The sequence below is a fragment of the Solanum dulcamara genome, chromosome 8, assembly GCF_947179165.1.
Source record: "Solanum dulcamara chromosome 8, daSolDulc1.2, whole genome shotgun sequence".
Lineage (NCBI taxonomy): Eukaryota > Viridiplantae > Streptophyta > Magnoliopsida > Solanales > Solanaceae > Solanum > Solanum dulcamara.
This window is the reverse complement of record NC_077244.1, coordinates 15,665,141-15,685,992: the sequence shown is the minus strand read 5'-3', so window position 1 is coordinate 15,685,992 and position 20,852 is coordinate 15,665,141. Positions and strand designations below refer to the sequence as shown.

The following is a 20,852-nucleotide window of genomic DNA, read 5'->3' as shown; positions in this document are numbered from 1 at the left end:
CATTACTTATGTGAACATGTTGTTTGCATTGGTTCTAAAACACTGTGATAAGAGGTATATGATTCTGAGATCGAGGTCATTTCCGATTAGATATATGATATTGCCGAGGTAATTTTTGACAAGAGATTGATAGGTCGAGGTCATTTTTGATGAAATAATATTGTCGAGGTCATTTTTGGTGGAGTTGCATGATCGATATTATTTTCGATGAGGTTGTGGGATCGAGGTCATTTCCGATTAGAGATTATAAGACCGAGTTCATTTCCGATCAAAGTTTATTATGCCTAGGTCTTTGCCGGCTATTGCATACATGCATGATCATTTGAGTGTGCATATACATAATCTACATATTTGTGTTGACAGTTTGATATCTATTTATGACTTGTGAGTATTTATATGATACATCTCTTGATATTGAGTTGTGATCTGAACCTTATTGAACTGTATAGTATAAACTGTTAGGTTGGGCTGATTTCTGTGCAGGTTTTAGTCTGGAGGTTTGGTTGGGTTGGAAAAGGAGTTCGTGTATTCTATTAGATTTTACTTAGTTTTTTTGGTTAGCTTGATGGGTACCACGTTGTTTGGTACTCACTCTTAATTCTACACTTGTATAGGTTCTGAGTCTGGACTTTGATCACCGTCTCCTTCTGAGCATTCGAGGCTTTCAGGATTTTTGGGCGAGGTAGCTATTGACATCCAGCATACTCTTAGCTTTCCTGTATTTTTATGTTTTACTCTATTTGAGAGTTGAAGACATAGCGAGACTTGTACTTTATTTCAGTTTTATTTTCTTTAGCGATTGTACATGTGACAACTAATATTTGAGGGTAATTAAGTTGAAAGACTTCCGCTTTTATTTATTATTTACTTATTTAGATTATTTCTGCTTTATTCTCTATAAATACTGAATTTTAGGCTGACTTTTCCGATGGGAAAGGATAGGTGCCATCACACCCGGGTTCAGATCGTGACAATAATTAAGAGTTATAGTCTTCCATATCATCTTACAGGACCAAGAAGCATTTCACTATACATCTGCTTTATTTAAGTAATATTTTTGTATCACTTTTGCCTGTTAACCAATTCAGGAACTCCAACAATTGACAAAAGTCCTCTATCTCCCAATTATTCAAATTTTTTCTAAAGTCAGCACTCAGCCACAATATCATATTTTTTTGTTTAGCAATTAAGAAGAAGAGAATATTATCCTTCAAGCATTCATCTTCAACCTACAAATTTGTCCAAAATCTACTTTTCAATGCATTTTCCACCTCCAGTCTAGTGAACTGGTTGAAATATTTCCAATTTTACTTGTATAATAATTCTTCACCCATTTTTTTTCATGAATGACATTAATCAATTTCTTCTATATTTCACTGGCCTTCATAAAGTACCTCCAATGCCATTTGAACAACATGCTTATATTGTGTGCTATAAATTTTTTCACATCCAACATATCTCCCTTGTTGTCCTTCACAACCATCTGTCATTTGACTAAATAAAGTTATCCTTACCTGCATTAACATTCCATAGAAATATATTTTTCTCTTCAATGTAACTTACATTTAAAAGAGGAACATTAGGTATATGTTGACATTCAGTTTAATAAGCCACTATAAAAAACCAGAAATTAGTTAAAACTTTGTTGCTAATCCATCACTTAATAGGATTAGTGATAGATTTTGATGTTTATCTATAGAATTTATCTTTCACTAATTCTTGTTCATTTAGTAGTGCTCTATTAATGATATTACTACCCCAAAGAATATATCTTGTTTCTTCCATAGAGTGAGTTTATCGTTCTTTTCTGTCTGAAATGACCTTGCCAAATAGTTTTATCATACTTTTCTGTCTCAAGTGAAGCCTCAGATAAACCGTGAAAGTATTTTCTAACTTACATCCCAGGATATCAACAAATTCCTCTATGCATTCGTCAACATTAATATGGAAAATACTATTTTTTGTCAGGGTTTTTTTTATAACCTAAAGATTTCTTCAAAAGAGAGTGAATCCCTCTAAGATATAATCATCGCTGCCTATATGGTGCATGCAATTAAAGTATATCATAAATATATATAATATGATACATAGTCACATTATCACCACCATTTCTTCCAAAGCTCATTCCTTTTATCCAACCAAAGCTTTCTAATCTCCTTATCATCATGCTAATTAACTTTCATTACTAACGTAGGTAGATAAAGAGATAGATCTTTGTAATAATTCAAATCCCCGTTTTGAGAAATTATGCTTTATTTCATGATTTGATCTATGGGTAGCTTCGTATTGCATTTTTGAACTTACCGGGGCAATTCAGGTATCCAAAGGATTTGAGAAGGTTGTTGAATAGGATCTCATTTGAGAAGACAAAAAAGCTAAATTAAATAACATGAGCCCTCTTTTTGAGTATTAGAATTTCTTTGTGTGATTTGAGACTTTGTAGGAAATGGCACGTAAGAGTACTATAAAGACTAGCCAAACAGAAAATGGTATCCTGAAAAGTTGCATCAAATTAGGTGCCTAATTTCTGGGTAGTTTAGAAGAGTGGTCAAGGTTGTCAACCAAATAATACACCTCAAGTAAAAAGGGCCCTAAGATCTAATGTTAGGCATGAAGGTCAAGAAACTCCACGACCTCCACCACTAGCTATGCCCGTACAAGCTTAACTATTTTCATTTCTCCCTGGCTTGGGAAACCTTAGACAATATGAAGAGAATAATTGAACTCCTAAATTAGCTTGCACCGATTCAAGCCTAAAAGAGTTTTAACGTAAAATTTTTGGTGTCATTATTTTTCTATTTTATTTTTATTATTTTGACTACATATATTTTTTTGTGCTAGTCCACATTTTTTTTCAACAAACTGGTATCAGAGTGTTGGTTTACAATATTTATATTTTCAAGGAAATGATGGAAGCCAAACACAAGTAGAATGGTTACTTTGAGTGTCGTTAATTATGCCATTTGCAAGAGAAAAATAGAAGATCTGCTCTATGTTAAGAATTTTTATCAACCAGTCTTTACTACTATAAAGCCTGAAAATAAAACAGATGAAGAGTGAAATTTGTTGCACAAACAAATTTGTGGATTTATTAGGCAATTGATTGATGATAATGTATTGAAACATATTTATGGAGAGACACATTCTCGAACCCTATGAGAGCATCTTGAAAGATTGTATGCTCGCAAAACTGGGAACAACAAAATATTCTTAAGAAAATAGATGTTAAGTTTAAAATATCATGATGGTTCTCCGATTATAGATCACTTGAATAATATTCAGGGGATTATGAACCAATTATTTGCTATGAGAATTAAATTTGATGAAAACATTCAAGACTTACTTCTACTTGGTTCCATACAAGACTCTTGAGAAATATTTAGAATTTTATTATCAAATTCTACTTCAAATGGTGTGATCTCTATGAATTTCGCCAAAAGTAGTGTCTTGAACAAAGAAATGAGAAGAAAATCTCAAAGCTCTTTTTCGTTGGATGTCCTTGTGATTGGCCTTAGAGGGAGAAACAAGAATCGTGGTTCTATTAATGGGGAACATAACAGAATTAAATCTAGAGGTAGACTTAAAGATATTGAGTGCTATCATTATGGCATGAAAGGGCACACAAAGAAGTTTTGTTGAAAGTTGAAGAAGGAGAACAAAGACAAAGAAGAAAATAAAGAAGATAGTAACAAAAATTACCTAGCCACCATCACCACTGAGGATCTTGTTACAGTTCTTGATACAGATTTGATAAATATTGTTTGTGATAAGTCAAGTTGGGTTGTGGACATATGTGCTGCATCTCACGTGACATAGGAAGGAGTTTTTCTCTTTCTATCAATACTCTTGGTGACTTTGGAACCTTGAATATGGATAATGAGACTGTATCCAGGGTGGTTGATGTTGGTATAATTTGTTTGGAAACTAATGTTGGAACTAAACTAGTTTTGAACAATGTAAAGTATGCACCTTATTTCTATCGGTATTCTAGATGATAAAGAATATGTTACTACCAATGATGGAGGAAAATGAAGCATCATTAAGGGTTTCTTGGTTGTGGTTCGTGGTAACAAACATTGTAGTCTATACTAGACTACGACTTCTGCTTATTCCAATATTGTGAATGTAGTTGAGAATGATAAATCTTCAGCATTATGGTGCAAGAGGCTTAGCCATAGTAGTGAGAAATGACTTAATATTCTAGCTAAGAAGAAATTGTTATCAGATTGTCAAAGTGCTAAATTAGAAAAGTGTGAGCATAGCTTGGCTGGAAAACAAATAGATTTTCCTTTAAGTCTAACCCTCCTTCAAGAAAGTCATAGTTGCTTGAGTTGGTGCATTCTAATTTATGCGGTCCAATGAAAATAAGGACTCTGGGTGGTTCACTTTACTTTGTTACTTTCATTGATGACTGCTCAAGAAAACTTTAGGTCTATGTCTTGAATACTAAAGACCAAGTGTTAGATGTCTTTAAGCAGTTTCAGGCTTTAGTTGAAAGAAAAACTAAAATATATTCGTACTGATAATGGTCGTGAATATTGTGGATAAGCTGACGAATACTACAAGCATCAAGGTATTAGATACCAAAATACTACTCCTAAGATTCCTCAACTTAATGGGTTAGCAGAGAGGATGAACAAGACTTGATGGAAAGAGTTGGATTTTTGCTTTCTGAAGCAAAGTTGTCGAACTCCTTTTGGGGTGAGGCCTTATTGACCGCTGCACTTATTATTAACATATATCCTACTGTTACTTTTCAAATTGATGTTCCAAATAGAGTTTGGTATGGCAAGGATGTTTTCTATGACCATTTGAGAGTATTTGATTTCAAAGCTTTGTACATGTGCCAAAAGATAAAAAGTCAAAGTTAGATAATAAGACAAGGCAATGCATTTTCATTGGTTATGGCCTTGATAAATTTGATTATAGGCTATATGATTCAATTGAAAAGAAGCTTGCAAAAAGCCGTGATATCGTCTTCATGGAAAATCAAACCATTAAATTTATTGATAAAGTGGAGAAACTAGAATCTTCAAGTTAAGATGGCGTAGTTCATCTTGATCAAGTTCCTCATACAAGTGTGCATGATGTTAGTGGGATTCATGATCATAGTGATGTACAAAATCATGTTTTGGATCAACATATTGATGTTGATGATAACAATAATGATGTTATTGATGATGCTCCTGCTCATGAAGTTGTGGATGAATCAAATACTCCTCTTAGGATATCCACAAGAAATCGTATTAATTCATTTCGTTATTCACCTAATGAGTATGTGCTACTCACTAACATGGGTGAACCTAAATGTTATGAGGAGGACATTAAAGATGAGCATAAGAATCAACGGATTGAAGCCATGCAAGATGAGATAATATCTATGCATGAGAACCTACTTATGAGTTGGTGAAATTATCTAGGGCATTAAAGTTTTGAAGAACTAGTGGGTGTTCAAAAATAAAGTTGAAGAATACAACTTGAAGCCCAGGTATAAAGCTAGATAAGTTGTTAAAGGATTTGGTCAAAGGAAGGGTATTGACTTGACAAATATTTTTTTCTGTGGTGAAAATGCCATCCATTCATATAATTATTGATTTGGCTACTAGTCTTAATTTAGAGATTGAGAAGATGGATGTGAAGACAACTTTTCTTCTTGATGATCTAGAAGAAGAGATTTATATGGAAAAATCTGAGGGTTTCAAAGTAAATGGTAAAACAAAATTGTGTGCAAACTCAAAAAGATTCTTTATGGCCTAAAACAAGCTCCTAGATAGTGATATAAGAAGTTTGAATATGTTATGACGGAGAAAGGCTACTAGAAGACTTCTTCAGATTATTGTATATTTGTACATAATTTTCTAATGATGATTTTATCATTCTATTACTATATGTGGATGATATGTTGATTGTGGGCAGGAATACTTTCAAGATTGATGAGTTGAAAAAGAGTTATGTAAGTCTTTTTCTATGAAATACTTGGGTCATGCTAAGAAAATTTTGAGAATGAGAATTACTCGTCTCAGAGAAAAAAGAAAGATTTACTGGTCACAAAAGATGTACATTGAATGTGTACTGGAGCGCTTCAACATGAAGAATGTTAAGGTTGTTAGCACACCTCTTATTGGTCATATGAAGTTGAGAAAGAAGATATGTCCTACAGCTCGAGAGAAAAAAGAAAGCACGGGCAAAGTTTCATATTCCTCCATCCTTAAAAGTTTAATGTATGCAATTATATGCACTAGACCTTATATTTCTCACGTAGTTTGTGTTGTCAGCAACTTTCTCAACAAACCAGAAAAATAGCTTTGGAAAGGTGTAAAGTGAATACTCAGATGTATGAGGGTAGGGTTAGATGAATGCTTGTGTTTTGGAGGATCAAATCTAATCATGAAGGCTATACAAATACAGATATGGAAGGTGGCCTTGATAATATAAAATCCACTATTAGATATTTGTTTATATTTTCAAGGTGAGCTATATCATGGCACTCGAAGTTGCAGAAGTATGATGCACTGTGTACAACTGAAGTTGAGTATATTGCGGCTACTGAAGCAGGCAAGGAGATGATATGGCTCAAGCAATTTCTTCAAGACTTTGGCTTGCATCAAAAAGAGTATGTCGTTTATTGTGACAATCAAAGTGCAATAGACTTGAGGAAGAACTCCATGTACTATGCGAGAACGAAACACATAGACATGAGATATCACTAGATTCTAGAAAAGATAAAAGACAAATCTATGCAGGTTGAGATGATCTCTACAATTGAGAATCTTGTAAATATGATGGCCAAAGTGAAAACAAGGAACAAGTTCGAATTATGCAAAGAAATTACTGGCGTGAACTCAAATTAGAAGCTCGGTACTATCTCCTTCCAATGAATAAGACTAGAGGGGGAGATTTGTGGGGTCTAACTCTATTTTGCAAAGTCAATAAATGATGCAAATTTGCAACCCACTTTTTTGTTAATTCAACAAAATGCAGCAATTTGCAATTACAAATTGCAAACTTTCCTATTTTCTGATTGGCCCTAGAAAAGGTGGGCAAAGTTTGCTGAAGTTAGTTGAAAGTTGGTATCGACCAATTGCAAATTACAAACTTTCCTATTTTCTGATTGGCCCTAGAAAAGGTGGGCAAAGTTTGCTGAAGTTAATTGAAAGATGGAACCAACCAACTTTCATATACGGAAGAAAAATTGACACCTTTTAACCCTAATAAATTAAGAGCTTCAGTTCATTTATAAAACACACCACAGAGAGAAAGAAAAAAAATATAGAGAGTTGTGAGGTATACCACATACTATATAAGAAAATAGTGTGTGGAGAAAAATAGAGTGTGAGCGATATTTTTAGTAAAGTGGAAAGTCAAAAGAGTGTTATTTCTTTTGAGTGTGTAGTAGTCATATTGACTACACAATATAAAATTTCTTGTTATAGTGATATCAGTTATTCCTCTTGGCCTATGATTTTATCCTTTATTTAAAAGAGTTTTCACGTAAAATTCTTGGTGTCATTACTTTTCCATTTTATTCCATTATTTTGACCATATATATTTTATGTTAGTCTACATTTTTTCTCCAAAAGGCCTCGCATAAAGAGGAAGAAAGCCTCCCGATGCTTAATGGATGTTAAACTCACCACTTATGTTATGTCCACAAATACAAGTGCTTAGTTCTTGGCCTCCCTTGAGCTCTTTATAGGGTTCTTGAGGTTTTCATCTTCATTTTCAAGATTAAGATGAGTCTTTGATATGTATACATTGAAGTTCATGGGCAGTCCTAAGAGCAAACACTTTCTAGGCCACCATTTTGATATGATGTTGTTCTTAAGTTGTGTTTTTTTTTCAAGGACCTAGTTTTGAAGTGTTAAAATTGACAAGATTCTAGATAAATTAATGTAGTAACTTGATAGGTGAAAGTTTGGTAAACTTTGACATCTTGACACAATGTGATGTCATGTATGACATCAAGAGCAAGAATTTATTTCTATAAATAGGTAGATTTTGATTCATTTTAAACACACCTCTTATCGCATCTCTCTCTTGTCTTCTCATATTCTAAGCCATTTGCAAAATATATTAGAAGAGTAGAGAATTGATAGAGCAATTCTCTTAGATGTATATATGATCTCTCCCCTTTCTTTGTTAATATAAATAAAGTTGTTCTCTACTGGACGTAGGAGCATTCTGATCCGAACCACGTTAAATATTGTTCTTCTTTATTTTTCTTTATATTTTCACGTTTTCATTAACAATTGATATCAAAGTCAAGGTTCTGTCTGAGTATGCTGTGTGGTTGTAGCATAGTCTGAACTTCCACATCAGAAAAGAATTACTTTGATTTCCTGTATTTTCAAATACTTTGTAATAGAAGAGGAAGAACAAGTAACAATTTCCATGAAGTTTGACATTCATAGATTTAATGGATGCAACAACTTCAATATCTGAAAAATCCAAATAATGGTGTTACTGCGGAGGAAAGGTTCAATCCATGCTATTAACGGGAAGTACCCCAATACCACATCAGTTTCCGACAATGAGAAGATTGAAGGAGTGCATTGAGTACAGTCCAACTATCCCTTGCACCTAACGTACTTTGTGAAGTGAGTACAAGTACCGAAAAGATGGCTAAACAGTTATGGGATAGGCTGAAAGGGCTTTACCAAGACCGATCAGTTACAATAAGGATGTTATTACAACGTCTTCACACATTTAAGATGGAGTCAATTACTTTGTTGCAAGTCCATCTAGATGCATTCAATAAACTTATGATGGACTTATTGATTGTTGGAATTAAGAAGGATAAAGAGACGCTTGCATGTGCTTTGCTATTTTCATTAACTTCAAAATATCGTGATATTGAGAATTCAATGACGTATATCAAGACGCCTATCACTCTTGAGCAAGTGCGGCAAGAACTTGACTCTTGTGATGTGCGGAGGTATTTTGAAAGAGACAAAGATGATAAAGCTAGTGGGCTCTTTGTGAGAGGTCGTACTAGTCAAAAGGGATGGAACAAATCAAAGCACAAATCAAATTCTCATGTGAACAAGAAAAATGCGAGTGTTGGGGATGTCATAAGAAGGGACACTTTGAACGAGATTGTCCTATGTCAAAGTCCAAAGAAAAGGCAACTGCATTCATTGTTGAGCAGGTACATAATTCTGATGATGAATATGTACTAACAACATCATGCAATAGTGGAGTCTATGACAAAAATAGGTGTTAGACTCTGGTTGTACTCTGCATATGACATTCCGAAGAGATTGATTCAGCAGCTATGAGACAAGTGGAGGAACTGTAGTAATGGGCAATAATGCAACTTGTAAAATAGTTGGCATTGGTTCAATTTGGGTTTGCTGCCATGATGGAATCATGAGGACTATTACATAAGTACATCATGTTCCTGATTTGAAGAAGAATTTGATCTCCCTCGGTACTTTAGATAAACAAGGCTACAAGTACATGAGCGAGGGAGGTACAATAAAGGTGGCTAAAGGTTCTTTAGTCATGCTGAAGGCTAAGCTGGAGGATGGCCTCTACACACTAGCAGGAAACACCATTGTTGGCTCTATTAATGTATCTATAGTGCAACAGTTATCTGATGATGAGAAGACAAGATTATGGCACATGGGACTAAGCTATATGAGTGCACGAGGACTGGAAATGTTGAGAAAATACAACCTTTTGAACAGTGAGAAGATCAGCATACTTGAATTTTTTGAGCATTGTGTCCTAGAAAAGTAGAAGAAGGTCAGTTTTAGCACTGGCAAGCATAAGACGGGAGGAGTGTTAGACTACATCTATTTAGATTTATGGGGTCCCTCTCATCTTCCATCGAAGGGAGGAAAGAGGTATCTTCTCACATTAATTGATGTTTTTTCACAAAAGGTTTGGGTATGTTTCTTGAAGGCAAAAATGATGCTTTTGACGCATTTAATGAATGGAAGAATTTGGTTGAGAATCCAATGGAGAGAAAAATCAAGTATCTTCACACAGACAATGGCTTGGAGTTTTGCAGTGAAGAATTCAATAATATTTGTAAGGTTCATGGGATCACAAGAAATAAGATGATTAGGAACATACCACAACATAATGGATTGCCAAGAGAATGAAATGACCCTTCTTGAGAAGGCTCATTGTATGCTATTACAAGCTAAAATGTCCAAAGTGTTTTGGGCTGAAGCAGTTCACACTGCTTCTCATATTGTCAATCGATCTTCGACATCAATGATTGACTTTAAGACTCTGAATAAAGTATGGTCAGGTGAACCCTTTAACTATTTATACCTGCGAATATATGGGTGTCCGGCTTATTATCATGTTAATGAAGGAAAGCTTGAACCAAGGGCTAAAAAGGCTATATTCGTAGGATATGTAGATGGAGTAAAGGGGTACAAACTTTGGTATTTGTCTTTACTCAAATTTGTAGTTAGTAGAGATGTTATCTTTGATGAATCCTTTATACTTAATCCTTGTAAAGTTTTTATGGAGTTATCAAGAAACAAGAACAACAAGCAGGTGGGGCTATCGGTGGAGCTTACCAAAAAAAGGATCAAGAGACTCAAGTTGATGAGTTAAAAGATGTAAATCTTGAAGAATTTGCTGTCAATGAACCATACACAATTGAGAAGGGAAGGGACAAAAGGTAGATATAAAAACCAAAATGTCTTATAGAGAAAGCAAATTTGATTGCATATGCGTTCATAGCTGTAGAAGATGAGATTAATGACCTCGAGCCCTCTTCGTATGTTGAAACAACTTCTTGCAAAGATGCTGCACAATGAAGGTTAGCCATAATGGAAGAGATAGAGTCTCTTCAAAAAAATGAGGCATGGGTCCAAAGGGGAAGAGAACAGTTGGATGCAAATAGATCTACAGAAAGAAAGAAGGTATTCCAGAAGTGGAAGATTCTAGGTCAAGGCGAGATTGGTTGCAAAGGGTTTCAGTCAGAAGGAGGGAATTGACTATAATGAGATCTTCTCTTCAGTCGTAAAACATAGCTCAATTTGCGTGCTACTAACATTGGTTGTTCAATTTGATTTGGAGCTTCAACAACTTGATGTCAAAACTGTTTTCTTACATGGTAATCTAAAAGAGATAATCTATATGGATTAGCCTGAAGATTTCCTAGCCGAGGGAAAGAAGATCATGTATGCAACCTGAAAAAGTCTTTACATGGTTTGAAATAATCCCCTAGACAATGGTACAAAAGGTTTGATGCATTCATGACCATACATGGATTCTCAAGGAGTGCATTTGATAGTTGTGTGTATCACAAGAAGATATCTGGTAACTATATGATCTATCTATTATTGTATATTGAGGATATGCTTATTGCTGCTAAAAACATTACAAAGATAAATATGTTGAAGAAACTGTTGAGCAAGAAGTTTGACATGAAGGATTTGAGAGCTGCAAAGAAAATCCTTGGAATGGAGATTTCAAGAGAAAATTGTGTTGTACATATTTCTCAAAAGAGGTACATCAAAAAGGTTCTTGAGAGATTCAATATACATATGAGCAAGCTTGTAAATACATCGTTAGCTTCTCATTTTAAGCTTTCAGAGTTACAAATGCCTTAGACAAATGCCTTAGTCTAGGATGAGGTGGGGCATAAGTCAAAAGTTCCTTATGCTAGCGTAGTTGGTAGTATTATGTATGTTATGGTGTGCACACGTCCAGTTATTTCTCAATCTGTAAGCGTGGTAAGAAGGTACATGGACAATCCAGGAAAAAGGCATTGGAAAGCTGTCAAGTGGATATTGAGATATATCAAAGGAGCTTTTGGTGTTAGCCTAACCTTTTGAAAAAGTGAAGGTATTTCAATTATTGGTTATGTGGATTCTGACTATGCAGGGGATCTTGATAGAAGAAGGTCCACAACTAGATACATCTTTGCTCTCGTTGGCAGTGCCATTAGTTGAAAATCAATTTTATAATCTATTGTCGCTTAGATAGCTTTGGTGGCAGAATTGAGTTTGGTTCAACTAGAATCAACTCTAAGATGTGATAGTCAAAGTGCTATCCATTTGATTAAAAATCAAAGATTTCATAAGCGCACCAAACATATTGATATCAGATTCCATTTCATTCGAGATGTCGTTGAAGAGGGAGATATCAAGGTCGAGAAGGTTATCACGAATGATAACGCTGCAGATATATTGACCAAGATAGTCCTGCTTGCAAAGACTTGGTGGGAGTATGCATCAACTGATGCAACTCTGGGAGAACAACTGCTAGGTGGAGCTAGTGTGTTCAACAAAGGTTTGATTCTTCTTATTTTTTACAATGAAATTTCCCAATAATCTTAGAAGTTTTGGCTGGAGTTGTTCATGTGGAAGCTCGGAACACAAACCATGGTGGAGATTGAAAGAGTTGAGGTTGAAGACACAATCAAAAGTTATTGAGAGAGTTGAAAATAGAGAATCTTTTCAAGGTGGAGATTTGTTAAAATTGACAAGATTCTAGATAAATTAATGTAGCAACTTGATAGGTGAAAGTTCGATAAACTTTGACATCTTGATACAATATGATGTCATGGATGACATCAAGAGCAAGAATTTATTGTTATAAATAGGTAGCCCTTGATTCATTTGAAACGCATCTCTCATCAGATCTCTCTCTTGTCTTCTCATATTCTAAGTCATTTGCAAAATACATCAGAAAAGTAGAGAATTGATAGAGCAATTCTCTTAGATGTATTTGAAATTTCTCCCATTTCTTTGTTAATCTAAAGACAGTTATTATCTGGTGGACATAAGATCATTCTGATCCGAACTAATTTAAATATGTTGTTCTTCCTTGTTCTTTATATTTTCACGTTTCTGCTAACATGAAGAAAAGTGTAAGGTGTTAAAAAAGTGAAATTTAGAGAGTTAAATTCCCGCCACCTCTCCTTGTCTATGGAATTGAATAAGAAATTCTAGACGTAATTGCTATAAGAATTCACAAGATGATGATTGAAATCCGCCATGAGTTTAAATTTACTTGTATTAGTATGGTTAGGGCATCATTCTAACGTTTGCAATACTGTGCTTGCGCCTTGCTCAGTATGGGTAGCATTTACTAGTTAGAGTATATATGTCTGTATATGTTGTTGAATTTTTTGGCTCAAGATATTGACGGGCTCTTAAAATTATCCGCATATTTTGCTTATATATCTTAACCGAGCCTTATACCAATTGAACATTTCTACTACTCTGAATTTGAACCACTTAAATATTTTGTACAAATGTGACACAAAAAGTGTGATTCATGCGTGTGAATCAATGTTTTAACATCTTTTTCATTTTTTCTGTTTTTTGTTTGCTTCTTTCTTATTATTTTTCTTTTAAAAAGAATCTTTTTCTGAATCAAAATTATTGCTCCCTGCCATCACCCGTATTAGGTAATTGTTGCATACTCAACACAATATTTGGTGAGCTCCACTTTCATCTGGAGCTAAGATGTCTAGTATTCTTTGATTGTACTTATAATTAGAGTTTCGATATGTCGGGGCTCTGTACTAATAAATTGATATTGTATAGTTATAAATTATATTATAAGCTTAATGGACATTCATATAGCATGAGTTCATATGCTATTTGCCTGCTATAAGGTTTGGAGCGTGACAAATATACATTCTATAGTGATGTCTAATTTGATCGACTCATTGGATTAGTATTATCATTATCACTTATTAGCCGCTCAAACTAGTAATTGTAATTTCTTTTTGATGTTATAGGTACTAAGATCATACTCATATTTTGTGGTATTTTTGTAAATTGTATGCTTCATTTTGAAGAAGTGTACACTATTCTTTTAAGGGAAAAATGTTTAATATACCAATTTTTTTAATCTAATCTATATATTATTAAAAGGAGAGGATAAAGCCACCACATTCATCCAAGTGGTAGCCTATGAATTTGTCATGTGTCATCTTAGGAAAATAATTAGTTACATTAGTTAAATTAGGTAATAATTAACTAACTTTTAAGTTTTTATACCTTTTTTTTATAAATTTAAATTTTGGAATATTTTTTTTTTCATTTTCGTTAAATACAAAATTGTGACAATTTTGAAATCATAGTAATGATTTAAAAAAATTTCATTTAAAAATATTTTCAAATATCTTTTATATTATATTACTATATTTTTAAGAAGAAAAAAACGTCAGCCATTAAATAAGATATCTATATATTATTAAAAGGAGAGGATAAAGCCACCACATTCATCCAAGTGATAGCCTATGGATTTGCCATGTGTCATCTTTGGAAAATAATTAGTTACATTAGTTAAATTAGGTAATAATTAACTAACTTTTAAGTTTTTATACCTTTTTTTAATAAATTTAATTTCAGAATAATGTTTTTATTTTAATTTTATTTTTTTCATTTTCTTTAAATACAAATTGTGAAAATTTTATAATCATAGTAATGATTTTAAAATTTTTCATTTTCAAATATTTTCAAATATCTTTCATATTATACTACTATATTTTTAAGAAAAATAAATCAGCCATTAAATAAGATATGATATTGAAAACGCATAATATCCAGCAACACCAAAAAAATAGGAATTACCTATTTGGTTGAATTTTTTTAACGAGTTTCAAGTATTTAGAAAACAAAGTGCAACATAACCAACACTCATATTTCTTTTATTACATTATATATATATATATATATATATATATATATATATATATAAAATTACAAAGATAAAGGTAAAATTTGAATTAATAATTACAATTTTGGAGATGGTTACATCTTCCCCATTTTATCATAATTAAACTATTTAAATTTACAAAAAAAAAGATTTTATAGGAAAAAAATTAATTTAATATTGAAATTTATAAGATTATATAGGAACCAAAAAGTTAAAACTTTGTGACAATTTTGTAATCATAGTAATGATTTAAAAAAATTTTATTTAAAAATATTTTCAAATATCTTTTATATTATATTACTATATTTTTAAGAAGAAAAAAAGTCAGCCATTAAATAAGATATCTATATATTATTAAAATGAGAGGATAAAGCCACCACATTCATCCAAGTGGTAGCCTATGAATTTTCCATGTGTCATCTTTGGAAAATAATTAGTTACATTAGTTAAATTAGGTAATAATTAACTAACTTTTAAGTTTTTATACCTTTTTTTTATAAATTTAATTTCAGAATAATGTATTTATTTTAATTTTATTTTTTTCATTTTCTTTAAATACAAATTGTGAAAATTTTATAATCATAGTAATGATTTTAAAATTTTTCATTTTAAAATATTTTCAAATATCTCTCATATTATACTACTATATTTTTAAGAAGAAAAAAAAATCAGCCATTAAATAAGATATGATATTGAAAACGCATAATATCCACAAACACCAAAAAAATAGGAATTACCTATTTGGTTGAATTGTTTTAACGAGTATCAAGTATTTAGAAAATAAAGTGCAACATAACCAGCACTCATATTTCTTTTATTATATTTTTATATAAATAGTTTATATATATATATATATATATATATATATATATATATAATTACAAAGATAAAGGTAAAATTTAAATTAATAATTACAGTTTTGGAGATGGTTACATCTTCCCCATTTTATCATAATTAAACAATTTAAATTTACAAAAAAAAAGATTTTATTGGAAAAATATTAATTTAATATTTGAAATTTATAAGATTATATAGGAACCAAAAAGTTAAAACTTGATATTTGAAAGAATTATTTCCTAATATATATCAACTACTTCCCACTTTCATATCCTAAGCCAAAACATTGAGAATTAAGAGAATGAAAATAACCAAACAAAATATGTAAAAGATGATATAATTTAATTTTTATCAACTCCTAATGTATCTTCACTACTTCTCACGGCACATTTGTTTAATTACATCTTTCATACATAGAATTATTTTTGAAAAAATAAATTATTTTAGAAAAAAGTCAATGTAACCACAAATAACCAAAAAAATTCAATAGTTATCTCTATTCTATATGTTTTTTTATGAGACGCTTTAATTTTATATCATAAAAATTGTCTGCATTTTAATTTGAGTTGAAATCCAACTCTTTTATATTTAAATAAATTTATATAAAAAAAATTAGAAAAATTTGAATTAATACTTACAATTTTGGAGGTCGTTATAACTTTCCTATTTTTACCATATTTAAATTATTTAAAATTATCAACAAAAAAGATTTTATCGGATTTTTTTTTAAAATTTGACATTTGAAAGTTAAAAGATTATATCGGAACAAAAAATTAAATTTGATATTTGTAAATTAAAAAGATTATATCAAAAGAAAAAAAAATAATTTGAGATTTCAAAGTTATCAACTCTAATATATCTCAACTACTTCCCACTTTCACATTCTAAATCAAAACATTGAGAATAAAAAATCAAATGAAAATGACCAAAAAAGATAGTTGAGATACTTGATTTTTCCGTTTTTTAAAAATACTTGATTTTTAAGTTTTAAAAAATAAATTAAAATTATTTAAATCTATAGTTATGGACGACTTGGCACATGGCATCACCACAAAAATTAAAAATGACAATTGTCAAATAATAAAAAATGTTAAATAAGTAATGTGTAAAAAACATATTAATAAAATCAATCAAAACAAGATAGACCTAATAAAATATCAACTACCTCATACAACCCCTAAAATTTCTCACCCACTTGCCTTAACTTCTCTATTCCTCCCCAAAACTCAACCACCGTATTCTTCAATAAATTTAACAGCATATCTCCATTCTCTTTTTAATTTTTACAATGCAAAAAAGCAAGTTTCTCAATAAAAGACCAAACAAAATACCAAGGCTATAATAAACACTATAACTCATGAAAAGGTAAATCTTTGTATATTTAATTTCTCTTATGATCTTTTTTTTTTAACTAATGAAAATGCACTAATTATTTAAGATTATGCATTGTTCTACCTGTCTTTAAGTGGTGGACATAAATTGAAAATTATGGCTAAAATTGATTTGAAACTTAATAATAATTTCTTCAGTAAAGTTATTGAAAAATAATAATAATTTCTAGAATCAGTTATCGATTTAAAACTTAAATGTTATTATCATGCAATCATTAAGCGAAAACTTTCTATTACTTGGATCTTCAAGTAAAATCTTGATCACAATAAATATATATGAAATCCAAAAGAAATAATCATACTTGATATCATTGTGCCATTATTTAATTATTTATTTTGGTTATCATTGATATTATTAATTATAGTCATGAAACTTGTTCTGTTTGGTTTATTGAAGTTCGTGGGATGTCTTCTTTTCTCTATTCAACAAAATTATCTTTAAAAATTTTAATATGATTTGATCCACAGGAGTTGTAAAGAATTAATGCGAGGAATCAATTAGAGTCGAGTGCTCTTTATCTTTACTTAATTTGCGGGATAACACGTGAATCAACTTTAAAACCACCCAAAAGGCAAATATTACCGGCATAAAATTTATTTTCATTAAATTTCTAGGTTTATTTTTATTTATGTGAGGATTTATCAATTTTATAGTACATAAATTGTAAAATTGTTTTTTCTTTAAAAATCTTTGTAATATAAAAGGATAAAATTATTTGTATTTGATTTTGAGATGAGGAATATTTTTAATTTAATTAAAATCACAAAAGTTATATAAGGGTGTTAGTTTTTTTAATGTGGGGTATTTTTATACGTGTATTGTTAATTATTATTTTTTATATAAAATATGAATTAATTAAAAGATAAAAATAAATTATATAGTTTTGGATATGGTTATAATTTTCTCACTTTCTCTAATGTCAATTTCTAACAAATACTTCTTGAATTGAAAAATTATACTTATTTAACTTTGCCATGAATTGACAGATAACTTTTGAGCATGAATTGAAAAATATCTTTTTCTTGAATTTTAACTTAAAGATAATAAATTTTCACACACAAAAGAATAATAATACGCTATCTTGACTACTTAAAAGCTAAAAACTATTATGCTTAACACTTCTATATTTTTTTATTACATACGATAATTGGGTATTAATTTGACTTTTAGTATGAAATATAAAATTAAGTCTTAGATTTTTACTAGAAAAGTAAATAATTTTTTTTACGAATACTTGAAAGAGCATATGGTTGTGAAACAAAGTTTAATATGCTCAAACAAATAATATATATGTGCGAACATAATGTATAATATAATTACTTTCTTTAATATTATCCGCGCATCGCGCGGGGAATATATACTAGTATATCTCTTTAATTTGTGATTTATAGTTGATATACCTCTCGTTAAACAGATAATCATATATACTCCTATCCTTACATAAATGACCCAGATATACCCTTTTCAAATGGAAGTGAAATAATTAATTTTTATTTATTTTTAATTAAATAAAGAGTTTAACTAATATTATGTAAAGATTTTCTTACACTGTCAAACAACTTAATGGACAATTACTAGTAGTTTTTAAGAATTTAAATTTCTTTTACATTTAAATTATAGATAAGAAAAATAATGGTAGAAGGTAACAAAGACTCTACATTTATTGTTTACAAAATATACAAAGGGTTCCATATCTTCTTCGTTTTATTCTAATTTTTAACATGATTGAAACAATCCGCAACACACCATTGAAAAAATCACCAGTTTTATTTTAATATGGCATACATCAACTTTTTCTTGATCAAAATATAGAGATAGAGCAATTTTGTGGTTATTCTATAATTGTTGATTTTAAAAGTAAAAAAAAAAATTCGAAATAATTACTCCACCACAAAAAAATTATCAGCAATATTTCTTTATAATGAGGCCAACATATTGTTCCATCACACTTTTAAAATTAGTTGTCGAAAGACTAATAAGATTTCTAGATAGTCATTAAATTGCATCCAAATGTCTAGGGAAAGTTTTTATCAAGATTGCATCATATAATGAGACTATAATTTTATTATTTAATTGATCATAAAAAATATTTTTTTTCCGATAGTCGATAGAATTATATTGCATCCAGAAATCTAAGAGAAATTTATAATAATACAAACGATCAATTCTTATTTCAAACAAGTTCATTTGTAAAAATAGGTACCAATTTGCAAAGATTAACGGACTTAGAAGATGAACACGGAAGATTTATTGCAAGAAAGAGGGGGATTAAGAACGACGTGTTTAAGAAATTAAAATTAAGAAAAGAAAGAGATAAGCTGAAAAATAGTTGGTAACTCATTAGTAAAATGTATTTGCCCATTAAGTTACTTGATTGTGTAACGAAATTGTCTCCATCATCGATATCGATGGATATAAGTTAAACTCTTCAATAAAATCTATATATGGATATATTTGATCCTTCTAATCACAAATAATTCTTTTTAACTTCTTTGGTTCTACGGCTAATTTGAAATTTATATATCCCCTTATGGATCTATTTACTTATCATAATTTAATTTTCTTGTTCGTATTTCATTTTTCTGGCCATATTGTTAGTTTTTTTTTGTATCTACAAAACAAGCCAGACATCTATGGTAGATTTTACAAGAAAATAAGTGAATAAATTTTATCTTACGATAAAAAATTGAAATTAGTTGTTGAATCACAGAAAACAAAAAAATTATGTGTGAGAAAGATCAAATATATCTCTATATAAATTTTTATTTTAATAAAAAATTTAAAATAAATTCACAATCAATTTTTTTTTCACTTCTGCCAGCGGAAAAGGGTATATATATGGACCATTTGTATAACAATAAATGTATATATAATTCATCTTTTAACGAGGGATATACCACCAATAAATTACCAAATTGAGGGAGGTATCCTTTTTATTTAAATTGAACTGGTGCTTAGCGGATATAACCATTACAAAGATTAAATTAGTCGAGAATCGTGGAACATTATATCGAGCATTAAATAACTAATAAGGATTTACACAATTCAAGTATAAAACATGAATGTTGTGATTTTAGTTTTGCAATAATTAATTGTTACCTGAATGCGATTATACAACCGCATAATGAAATCTTCATGTCCTTTGCTGATGGGTGCATGTCCCTGTAAGAGAACATCATAAGACTCGGTGTCAAATTATCTATCATGATTTTTAAAAATAGTTATTTCAAATTATTTATCGTTTTAGAAGTTTCATTTCACCCGTAATAGTTATTGTTCTTGAAGACTATAAACATCCTAATCATGAGAATAAAAAGAAGACAAAAATAAAAATAGGTAAACAATCGTGTGTATATATATATATATATATATATATATATATATATATATATATATATATATATATGGCACAGCTGAAGTAGGTGGTTAAAGAGGTGAAATATGGAATAATGCTCACCATTTCTTCAACTCTTAGAAAATTAAGGAGGAAATGGAAAAGTTGTTAAGATTTTAAACCAAGGATGCATCTAGTCAGTTGACTTTTATTATACGTACATCTTACTCTTTTGCTTCTCCATCCCAGATCACTGCCAGACAACTTCTTTTAAATTTCCCTATTAAGCAAGAACAACCATATTACAGACTAGGTCTCAATAATTTGTCGTCTCAACTACGTTATTTAGTAGGAGCGGGAAAGGCATATTCGATGTATCTTTACAAAAATTATGAAGTTTTTAAATTATTTGATTTTTTTTTGTTTTTGCTACTCGTTTAATAAGAAATTGTGGATCAAAGTATCTTTATCTATCCGGAACTAATTCACTCTATATAAGTTTTGCAACATAAATTGTGTAATATCTCAATAATTTATTGTAGTGTTTATGCTTTTTGTGACCTATATTCTTTAGTCTTTTTAGAAAAAAAATTTTACAACTGCTGTGGGATGATAGAGTATATATGTGGGTCTGTGTTTTTTTTTT

At 30.5% G+C, this 20,852-nt stretch overlaps 1 pseudogene; it reads right to left on the bottom strand.

Moving 5' to 3' along the window:
• Positions 1–20,450, bottom strand: part of LOC129899824 (long chain base biosynthesis protein 2a-like) — a 36,783-nt pseudogene extending 16,333 nt beyond the window's left edge.
• Positions 20,451–20,852: the final 402 nt, after the last annotated feature.